The sequence below is a fragment of the Notothenia rossii genome, assembly GCF_949606895.1.
Source record: "Notothenia rossii genome assembly, chromosome: 3".
NCBI classification, from domain to species: domain Eukaryota; kingdom Metazoa; phylum Chordata; class Actinopteri; order Perciformes; family Nototheniidae; genus Notothenia; species Notothenia rossii.
Window position 1 is genome coordinate 91555127 of NC_136901.1, and position 12393 is coordinate 91567519.

Genomic DNA, 12393 nt, shown 5'->3' on the forward strand with positions numbered 1-12393 from the left:
AGACATGTTGATGTAGAGGAGACATGAAGAAGAGGGGACACATGTTGATGTAGAAGAGACATGGAGAAGAGTGGACACATGTTGATGTAGAAGAGACATGAGGAAGAGGGGACACATGTTGATGTAGAAGAGACATGGAGAAGAGTGGACACATGTTGATGTAGAAGAGACATGAAGAAGAGGGGACACATGTTGATGTAGAAGAGACATGGAGAAGAGTGGACACATGTTGATGTAGAAGAGACATGAGGAAGAGGGGACACATGTTGATGTAGAAGAGACATGAAGAAGAGGGGACACATGGTGATGTAGAAGAGACATGAAGAAGAGGGGACACATGTTGATGTAGAAGAGACATGAAGAAGAGGGGACACATGTTGATGTAGAAGAGACATGAAGAAGAGGGGACACATGTTGATGTTGAAGAGACATGGAGAAGAGGGGACACATGTTGATGTAGAAGAGACATGAAGAAGAGGGGACACATGTTGATGTAGAAGAGACATGAAGAAGAGGGGACACATGGTGATGTAGAAGAGACATGAAGAAGAGGGGACACATGTTGATGTAGAAGAGACATGAAGAAGAGGGGACACATGTTGATGTAGAAGAGACATGAAGAAGAGGGGACACATGTTGATGTTGAAGAGACATGGAGAAGAGGGGACACATGTTGATGTAGAAGAGACATGAAGAAGAGGGGACACATGTTGATGTAGAAGAGACATGAAGAAGAGGGGACACATGGTGATGTAGAAGAGACATGGAGAAGAGGGGACACATGTTGATGTAGAAGAGACATGAAGAAGAGGGGACACATGTAGATGTAGAAGAGACATGAAGAAGAGGGGACACATGTTGATGTAGAAGAGACATGAAGAAGAGGGGACACATGTAGATGTAGAAGAGACATGGAGAAGAGGGGACACATGCTGATGTAGAGGAGACATGGAGAAGAGGGGACACATGTTGATGTAGAGGAGACATGGAGAAGAGGGGACACATGTTGATGTAGAAGAGACATGAAGAAGAGGGGACATATGTTGATGTAGAAGAGACATGAAGAAGAGGGGACACATGTTGATGTAGAAGAGACATGGAGAAGAGGGGACACATGCTGATGTAGAGGAGACATGGAGAAGAGGGGACACATGTTGATGTAGAAGAGACATGAAGAAGAGGGGACACATGCTGATGTAGAGGAGACATGGAGAAGAGGGGACACATGGTGATGTAGAAGAGACATGAAGAAGAGGGGACACATGTTGATGTAGAAGAGACATGAAGAAGAGGGGACACATGCTGATGTAGAGGAGACATGGAGAAGAGGGGACACATGTTGATGTAGAGGAGACATGGAGAAGAGGAGACACATGTTGATGTAGAAGAGACATGAAGAAGAGGGGACACATGTTGATGTAGAAGAGACATGAAGAAGAGGGGACACATGTAGATGTAGAAGAGACATGGAGAAGAGGGGACACATGCTGATGTAGAGGAGACATGGAGAAGAGGGGACACATGTTGATGTAGAAGAGACATGAAGAAGAGGGGACACATGCTGATGTAGAGGAGACATGGAGAAGAGGGGACACATGGTGATGTAGAAGAGACATGAAGAAGAGGGGACACATGTTGATGTAGAAGAGACATGAAGAAGAGGGGACACATGTTGATGTAGAAGAGACATGGAGAAGAGGGGACACATGTTGATGTAGAAGAGACATGAAGAAGAGACATTTTTCATAATAGGGGACCTTTAATGTTTTCTTTTGGATTCAAATGTAAGTCCACAGAAAGCAGTTCCAGGTCTGACATCAAAGTGGGAACCGTTTTTAAAGTGTGTTAGGACACAATGTACAAAAGCAAGAATTAATTTACTCTTCTGCAATATCCCCAAAAATGCTCATACACAGAGTCCTAGGAGAAACATTTAATTTGAAACGTTGAATTTGAAGCCAATTAACAAAAGGATGTGCAGTTCTCATTTGATTTTGTGGAATTTAATTAAGAAACAAACCAAAACAAGAAGATGTACAAATGAATATATTTTGCAAAAAATGAGGAAGGGGAATGTAAAACATGCTAAAAGTCATATTGTTATAATTGGATTTATTTTCTTAGCATTCTTGGTCGGGTATATTGTTGATTTTCTTTTAAACATGGTGAATGGAAACTGAAAAATACTGTCGGTGAAATAGGTAAGTTTGAGAAACCGGCTCCAGATACACTTTTTGTTATATTCCATGGAATGCTCTTAACATCCCGATAGCAATGAATATATTAAATGCTTTGACAATAAATACATACAAAAAATATCATGTGTGGAAGCCGTGGCGCTGTAAAAAGCACGACCAATCATCTGAGCCGGCCCGGCTAAACTAACTGGATGGCCTACCTGCCTGTCAGCCTTCCATCGGGGCACAAACTTATCTCGTGCCCTCATTGGTCATGTGCGCGTTCGTGTGTGTTGGAGGAGGGGCTCTGTAAGGAAGTGGCAGATTTGTTCCGGTTTTGTATTTTCAAATTCTAGCGATCTCGAGCTGGTTTCTCCAAAATGACCTACCCCACCTTTAAGGTAAGAAATGTTGAACCAAGAACAAAAAAAAGCACAAAGTATGAGCAAATCAATTTGTTAAATTGAATTAAGGACAACATCAAAGGAACTTAAATGTAATAAGATGATGAAAAAATACTTTCTGCAAGATACAGAAATAAGGAAGGGGAATACAAAGCATGGAAAACGTAAAAATCGTTGGTGTTTGTGTTTCTTGCGTTGTCCTGAAACTCACCTCAGTATCATTTTAACAACAGCATCCAGAAACAGCTGTAGCTGTACCTAAGGAATGATTAGCTTCACTTGGCTGTGTGGCTAAATCCTGACCCGAGGACATAACGCTGGGCAGAGCCTCGATGGGAGAGGTGCTTAATGTTAATACCTTCATTTATTTCTGCCGTGAGAGGAGGGAAGGCAGCCGATGGCAGGCCGCTAATAAAACATTAGCCATTTTGATCTATCCGCCGCATTAAAGTGTCACTTCCTCATTGTGTGAGGCACGGTCACTGCTGCGAATAAACCCTGTGTATTGTGTCAGCGGGAATTAACAGCCAGGCAACTAATCAGCAGCTTTAAATGTGTTTTTACAGACACTGAGCCTACTTTCTTTCTTGTTCTGAAGGGAAAGCAGCAGAAAATCAAACAGAGAACTCTCCCTGCTTGTTGGAAATAATTGCAACGCTCTGCGTGCATCGTAAAATACAGCCAATGTTTTTAAAGGACTACCAGCGGATACATTTGGGTATCAAATGATGCACAATATGTTGAGAAATGTTCCGTTAAGTATCTTGCCCAAAGATGCATACACATGTTGAACAGAGGGGACTGGGGTTAGCTAATAAATTAGATAGCTTATGTTAGCTAGCTCAACACAGATGCATAAGTGGGTCTTTTTGAGGTGGCTTTCTTGCAGTATCTTTGTAAGTACATTTTTTTATCATTTCATATTCCAGCTATTCCTCAAAAAACATGTTTTGGATATCATGCCATTCAAATTTTAAATGTACATTTTAAGAAATTGTAGTTTTTGTATTACTACCCCAAGCTTCCTTAAGTGGGTCAAAAATGACCCGCATGCATTTTCTATGGGATCCTCTGGGAACCTTTGATTCTTATCACCTGTTGCTTTCAGGACTACATTCACTGTGGACCACACAGACGACATCACAAGTGACACCTCTCAGGAAGATTGTTTTACACAGCATGATCTGATACCTGTCTGTATAATAATAATAATACATTATGTTTTTATAGGGCTTTTCAAGGACTCAAAATCGCTTTATAATATAAGGGAAGGTTAGGGTGGGGGGTTTAGGACTATCAAACTTGATCAACCGGCATGGATTGATGGGGGGGGGGGAGGGGGGCTATGAGTAGACAAGAGGAGAAGAGATGAGTTTTGAAAAGGGACTGGAATACTGTAAGGGTCTCTTTGGGACAATATGCTCAAAAGTTTTTTTCAAAATGTAAGAAAAAATCCTAAAATTATAAATTGTGAAAAATTAAATATAAAATATTTCTAGTGTAAACCAAAATACAATACTAAATATTATACAAGTGATTTATCTTAACCAAAATGACAACAATGTCATAAAAACACATATTATTCTAATACGGGTCCTTTTAGACCCACTTATGGAAGAGTGTAGGGTCCAGTCACTCTAAGGGCATCTAAGGGTTAAGATTGATAGCTAACACTAGTTAATTTGTTAGATGGATAGCTAACATTTGCTAGCTAGCTACATAGCTCACTGACAGGTTGATTTAATTAGATTTCTAGGTTAATTTCTCTTTATATTTCAACACAGAAGAGACCTTTTTAGTAGACCACGTGTTTACAGAGGGGTCTGCCTGCAGGCCTCCGCTCTCAGGACAGGAAGTGACGAAAAGGTTTTTTTCCGCACCCCGAAACACCGTAGTATAGTCGTCTTTATTTGTACGTTATTATTATTCAAAGATAAATAAGGAAGTGTGTGTGATATGAGATGCTTCAGCTCCGATTATTAAATCAAATGATCACGCCACCAAACACACATTCAAACGAAAGGAACCAGCCTGTTTGGAAAATGTAAGAAGTAGAAAGTACAGGTATTTGTGTTCAACATGTAAGAAGTAGAAAGTACAGGTATTTGGGTTCAACATGTAAGAAGTAGAAAGTACAGGTATTTGTGTTCAAAATGTAAGAAGTAGAAAGTACAGGTATTTGTGTTCAACATGTGAGAAGTAGAAAGTACAGGTATTTGTGTTCAACATGTAAGAAGTAGAAAGTACAGGTATTTGGGTTCAACATGTAAGAAGTAGAAAGTACAGGTATTTGTGTTCAAAATGTAAGAAGTAGAAAGTACAGGTATTTGTGTTCAACATGTGAGAAGTAGAAAGTACAGGTATTTGGGTTCAACATGTAAGAAGTAGAAAGTACAGGTATTTGTGTTCAACATGTGAGAAGTAAAAGTAAAAATTTGTCAGAAAATAAGTAGTGGAGTAAAGTACTGATACCAGAAACATGTACTTAAGTACAGTAACAAAATATTTGTACTCCACTACTTCCCACCTCTGGCCTTCACCAGCGTTAAAAAGCTCCTGCAGGTTCTCGGGGGTCTTTTATCGCCCCTCGCGTTAATGATGATCAGCTCTAATGCCTCCTATAAACTATTTTTACTGCCGGGGTCTCTGCTGACTCCCTCTGACCTGAGTTAGCAGCTCACACACACACACACACACACACACACACACACACACACACACACACACACACACACACACACACACACACACACACACGTCCTAATTCCCTCCATAAAGCGCAGACGGAGTTTCTCATCAGTCCACAGGGCAGTACTACATGTCTGATGTTATCAGGCTGCTCGTTCTTCCCTCTCTCTGAATCACTGAGGTTAGCAGGTTAACACCCAGCTACGAAACCTAATGTTACACCGCCTCTCACTGCCCCCTTTTTCACGTTGACGACATCTTGATCCTGTCAAGATAATAGGATTAGATCATTCAGAGATTGCCTAATATCTATATTACTGTACCATCTCAATACATGGGCTGTTTTCTGAATCCAACCAACTGAGTTCACGCAGACTGAGATGTGTGTGACTAACTCAAACTGGACTACGATATATATAAATATTACTGAATCAAACCTTACAACGACTCTTATATCTTTGTGCAAAACATGCCAATGCTCACAAACCTCCCTGCAGGTCTTACACAAGTCTTAAAGCTCCTACACTCAGGTATATCTGCTGTGTTACCTGTGAATGTGAAGCGGCCCTCAGCAGTGCTGCTAAATAAAACAGAGGCAGGGCGAGAATAATCATTAAAAACTCCCACAGCTCGCTCTATCTGCTGCTGCTGAATGCACGCTGTAAACTGCTGATTCTACTCTGTCCCCTTTTTAGTAAACACCTGCTTCTGGTTTTCTTTCCCCTTCTTCTTCTTCTTCTTCTTCTGCAGAGCGCAGCAGGAGCCGTCACATCTTGAACAGACCCTATTATTTGGCTGTTTGTACCTGCGCCGCAGACACCTGTCAGCGAGATTAATTACACCGCCGTACATGCAACGAATGGGGAAAAATGTGTGTTTCCAGAGTCCAGCAGATACTCGGTCCGGGATGTGCTAATGTGAACAACACCCAGACGAGCAGATGCATCTGGTAATGTGAGCGAGGAAATAAACAGAACATGCCCACAGCTGTCAGCCGGGCTCTGTGTCCTCATCTCAGGCCACAGGTGGGCCCAAACACACTACATTCATCAAAAAGTGCTGCCATCGATACGTTGTATTACAGCTATGCATCAAATGGTGGAAGAAGTACTCCAAATTTCTAAATCTTTAAAAAGGTCAAATGTCACTTGTTTTGCATCAATCTTATTATATGTTAAAGTTTGTATTCCTAAAGCTTTTTGTTTACTATCCCATCATTCAAGGCTGGTTTTCACTACAAGTAGTTTTTTTTTATTTTAGACGGACACTATAACCCTCCTGTTATCCTCAGATTTAAACTACTTGGGTCAATTTGACAATGATCATATTCCAAATTGTAACCAACATGTATGTCTCTGGTGCTTTAGGTATCTTAGTTGATTACCTAAATAACCATTTCAATAAAACGATACCCCAACCCCCCCCCCCCCACAGATCCCTTTGTACATTCAGAATTCCTATTATGTGACTATCGAAAAATATAAAAATCACCATCAAATCTCACTGACTGAAATAAAAGGTTTGAGTAAGATCTTTTTGATGTTGTTAAAGGAGCAATAACTAAAGCAGAGAGTAGTTTATACAATGATACATGCATGTAATAGTCACCTCAATATCATCCATCAACACAAATATGTGTAAAATATTGACATTTTTATATGTTTTTTCCTACTAAAACACTAAACAATAAAAAATCAAATTGACCCCAAGGAACACCGACGCGTACAAAGTGCGTACAGGACATTTAAAAAAGATCTTCATGTCCATTTGATGTCTACCCATTAGTTAACCATTTGTTTTAGATACGTTAAACTTTGAATGGGGTCAAATTGACCCCAAAGATAATAGGAGGGATAATTAATTTGTTTTACTATGTTCAATCTGAATTTACTTTAAAATAAAAACTTCTATATTGATTCTGACTTTTTCTACTTCCAACTCACAGGTTTATCATTACTTTGAGAAAAAAGATTATTAATTTAACCCTTTTAGAAGTGAAGTTATAGTCATTTGTTCTGGGAATGTCATTTTCGAGCCTGAGGCCTGAAAAACAGGCTCAGGGCTAAACAGGTTAAAAGCAAAAGTAGCAAACAAATTAGTCTGCTGAAACATTTGTCCACGTTATTTCACATTTCTAACCAAAAACACATTCAGAACACCATTGACTTCAAGATGGGGGAGCAGGACTCATTTCTGCCCCAATACGAAACCAGTGTAAGAAATAATGATGTCTACCTGGTTTGAATCAAGCGTTATTGCTGAGTTATGATTTCTTGTTAAAATGCTTATTAATGTTCTTTTAGTCTTTATTATTTACCTACCTTTATATTGTTTTATTTATTTTATAGGTCTTTTGATTTGTATTTGTCTTGTGTCTTATCTGTCAGAGAGAAACCATTATTTATTTTATTTTTATTTGTGTTATCATACATTTGACCTCCTGAGGGGAATTTCTTGTTTGTTTTTAACTTGATGTGTCATTTTGTAAAGCACGTTGAGCTGAATGTGTTGTATGAAAAGCTTTATTATTATTATAAAAAGTATGAGATACGTCATTGTCCATTGATTCTTCCGGGTACCTCATGATGTCAACCCGTACCCGAAACGAAATGGACCAATCTGTGGAGCCGTTACGTGACGTCCGCGGAGACGTTACGTTAAGCCCCCGCTGATTGGTCGAAATTGACCAATCCACGGACTTCCTCACACACACACTCAGTGCAGGCAGCTCTGCTGATCTCTCCTCCCTGGCTGCAGGCTGATAACAGACAGTTGGGATCGCGGCAAAATTCTCTCTGCAGACCCATTCTCTCTGCAGACCCATTCTCACAGCGTTTATCAACCTTTCTCTTACTCAATATCAAGCCACACTTATTGTTTTTACTTCGGTTGTGACTTTGTGTGTGCTCGGGGTGAGATTGGCTGTGTTTCGCTGTCGCTAAACAAGGAAACCACACCTCCACGGAGCTCAGCGCGATTCACAACGTCCCGACCAATCAGAGCACACTGTGCTCACAGGGAGGGTGGGTGCTGGAGCTATTGGAGCTACAACGAGCCGTTAAAGGCAGAGAGTGAAATTCAGTGAATACACGTAGTTGACAGAAATGCTGTTTGAGAAACCAAAGGGATTTTGGAAAATTGCACAATATAAATCTATTCTAGTAGACCTCAACAATGGAATTATGATCAGTGGAAATGGTCATGACATGGGACCTTTAAGAGCACAGAGAAATCGTGGTTCTTTTTCCTCCCATGATGCTTTTTGAACAAGTCTGCTTTACGCCTCAAGGCTGACCTCCTCTGAGAATGATATTGCTTGACCTGTTACATCTTTGGAGACAGAGTTGTGAGCTGCTGAAAGGACTTTATTAGAAAACTACGGCTGAGAAATAAGAGGTTTGAACATCGGGAGGATTAACCGTTAACCACCCAGCTGTAGGGTTTAATCGGACTGTTGAAGATCCTTCGTCCACTTTGCCAACCTGGACTAAGGACTTTAAAAAGACTTTGTTTCTTCAGTGTGGCTTTATCAAACCATTTCAGGGCTACTCAGATTCAGATAGTCAAATATCTTGGGATGGGACTATGGATTTCAAATGACTTTTGGATAAGATCAGAGGATTTCCTGTAAGTTCTTCAGTTTGGCAGTAAGGGAGGAAGTACCACTCTACAAAAACTTGAAATCTTACAGAGTATATTTGTCTAATATCTAGTCAGAAAATGTCTTTACACTTGCTATAAGAAATAATAACTTCAGGAGTAACACTGCAGTGAGATATCGGGTCTTGTTTTTAGACAATGCATCATCTTGCTGATTCAAAACATCGTATTTGAAGTCAAGAAATCTTATTTTGAGTCGTATCTCAAAGATGAAACCTGTTTTTTTTCCATCAGAAAACAGAACTCTTTTGAGCATCTGCGGCTTATATTGTAACAAAACATTTCCTGATTCTGGTAAGATATAATTAAAATAAGTTTACATGATCTGATTTATCTTCTTTCATGAAATCTTACCACACACATTTCTAGGGGTGCACCGAATGGGAAATTCTTGGCCGAAACCGATACCGAAATAGGAAACGGTTGGCCGAAAACCGAAAACCGAAAGACCGAAAATGATTAATAGAAATATATATATATAATGTATATATTTTTTACGAATGTTGTTCAGCTGCCTGATTATGGAAAAAGACATGATTATGGCAAAACTTAACTTAAATAATAATCACTATTATGGGTCCATAAAACATTTATTCAGCACTTTTGAATGCATACAGTACATTCATTCCAAGTCAAGTGCATTTTCTTTTCTCTGTAGGATAACTAAAACAAAGTGCATTCAGAACAAAGCCAAGGTGCTTTAAAACTGCATAAACATCTAGGCCAGTAGGCCTACAGCAAAACAGTGTAAATAAAGACTGTAACAGCCAGGCCTTCAACAACAAACAATGCCCCTATAAGTTTGGTAAGCTAACGTGTTGTTGTGATGACGTAATCAAAACGCGGCGACAGGCACGGCGCGCGACCATGCTCGCGGCTGGCTCAGAGCCAACATGTCTGCCGCTTGGAGATATTTCAAAATATCAGAGAAAGAGGCAAGGATTAAGATTTGTAAAACGTGTTCAGCTGACATTTCTCGAGGGGGTGTAACTGCAAAGACTTTCACCACTTCGGGATTACTCCACCACTTGAAATCAAAACACCCGGACAAATATGCGGAGTAAGATCAACGTAACCCTGTTCTCTGACATTCGTTGATATTTTTTTAGCCATTTTCGGCCGATCATTTTTGTTGGCTGAATATTCGGTGAATCCCTACAAATTTCCACTTTTTCCTTTTCAACTGTTGTACTTATTTCAGGTGAAAACACCCTGGTTTCACAATTTGTTCAACTTGTTTTTGGAGCAGCATCTTCTCCAGTGTAGGCCTTCTCAACTCCTTCTCTTCCACACTCAACACAGCTCTTTAAAACATCATGATGCTTTTATGAATTAGTATATCTAAGTGATCAAGTAGTTCATGATTTGTGTTTTGAATGCTTGTCTGGCTAAATTCTGCCAACAAAGTTGATACAACACACATTCTTTTTAATCTATATTAAGATTGTACCTTTAAAAGTAAAGTATACGACACCAGTCAAGGTTCCCATTGGTTTCTCCATCGATTACACCCCAGACCCTTTGGACCTATTGACAAATCCATAAAACTTTTCGAAGCCCCAGAGGGTGGGAAGTAGTGGAGTACAAATACTTCGCTATAGTACATTACTCTGGTTTCGCCAACTTTTTACTTCTACTTCTTACATGTTGAACCCAAATACCTGTACTTTCTACTTCTCACATGTTGAACACAAATACCTGTACTTTCTACTTCTCACATGTTGAACTCAAATACCTGTACTTTCTACTTCTCACATGTTGAACTCAAATACCTGTACTTTCTACTTCTCACATGTTGAACTCAAATACCTGTACTTTCTACTTCTCACATGTTGAACTCAAATACCTGTACTTTCTACTTCTCACATGTTGAACTCAAATACCTGTACTTTCTACTTCTTACATGTTGAACTCAAATACCTGTACTTTCTACTTCTTACATGTTGAACACAAATACCTGTACTTTCTACTTCTCACATGTTGAACTCAAATACCTGTACTTTCTACTTCTTACATGTTGAACTCAAATACCTGTACTTTCTACTTCTCTCATTTTCCAAACAGGCTGGTTCCTTTAGTTTGAATGTGTGTTTGGTGGCGTGATCATTATTATTTAGAGTCATTGCGTGCCTATTGATTTGAACACGATCCGTGTATCCATCATTTCCTGGTCTTCTCTAAAGAAGAGGGACCAATGAAAACGTTGCCATGTTGCCGTTGTTCAGCATGGAAACATTCATTAGCTAACAATGACATTATTGTTCTATTAATATAAAGGGAGGTCAGGTACTCTTTAAAACAGCTGCTAGTTATGGGTACTTTTTACTGAAGTACATTTCAAAGCCTCTTTACTTTGACTTGAGTAAAAAAGTTTAGTCAGTACTTCTACTTTTACCAGTTTTTTTAAACACGATTATCTGTACTTCTACTTGAGTAAAGGATGTGTCGACTTTTGCCATCTCCGACAGCTCGAGACTTAAGACCAGAATGAGTTTGAGCGTTGAGAGCGTTGCATCATCTGACGTGCATCAATCCGTGCCCTCAGCGCTCAGCAGACGTCTCAGAAGGAGGCAGGGCGGCAGCCGCTGTGTGTCAGACTGATTTTCTGAAGACTTGATGTGCGCTGACAGTTGGAAACAGGACAGTACTCGTTCTGAAGAGTTGACAAAGACGTGTATAGTGCAATGTCTGTTGCATGTACGTGAAAAAAGAGAATGTCCTTACATTCAAGAATCTAGATTTGGATCAATTCCAATAATTTAAGTGGATATCTTATTTTTAAAATAAATGACTTTAAAAACAAGATTACTTTTGGTATAGTATTTTTTATTTCAGGCAGGATTGACGTGTGTAAAGACCAGTGTGTCTTTTCAATACAATCATTACAAAAAAGAGTCCTTTTCCAAAGAAATTCATTTGGATAATTTCCGATCATTTAAACGATGGTAACATTTGAAACTAAATGCCTTTCGAATCATGTTTTTTTTGTCATGTTTTGTGCATTTCAGAATATAATTATGTGTTTGTAGAAAAGTGTGAGGCTTAAACATTAACAATATGTGTCCTTACATTCAATATTTCCTTTTCCAAACATTTAGAATTGGATTATGCCCAGTAATTTGAAGGATTACATGATTTGGAAAAACAAATGATTTAACATTTTACTTTTTCCTGCAGTGGTTTGTGCATTTCAGGCAGGAGCAAGTATTTTCCCTTCGCCCTGTCTGTTGTTCTTCCCTCAAAACAATCAACAGCAAACAGCTTTGGACAGATGCAAATCAGCTCATTAACTCCCTAACCTAAATCCATTCTGCAGCAGGAGACACGAGCGGATTCGAGAAGAAAAGGGAGAAAGACAGGAAGGGGGGAAAAAGCAACAGCAAAAAAAAAGACGGTCTGATAAAACATCTGCTGGATTCGCCCATCTGTGCCAAGCGGAGCGAGTGAGAGAGGGAGGGAGGGAG

General features: G+C 39.5%; 1 long non-coding RNA gene across 1 annotated transcript; it reads left to right on the top strand.

Moving 5' to 3' along the window:
* Positions 1 to 2479: 2479 nt before the first annotated feature.
* LOC307033587 lies at positions 2480 to 11666 on the top strand. The gene is made up of 3 exons (XR_013806569.1): positions 2480 to 2578; positions 6020 to 6294; positions 11398 to 11666. It is a non-coding gene; the product is annotated as an uncharacterized lncRNA (long non-coding RNA).
* The last annotated feature ends 727 nt before the right edge of the window (positions 11667 to 12393 follow it).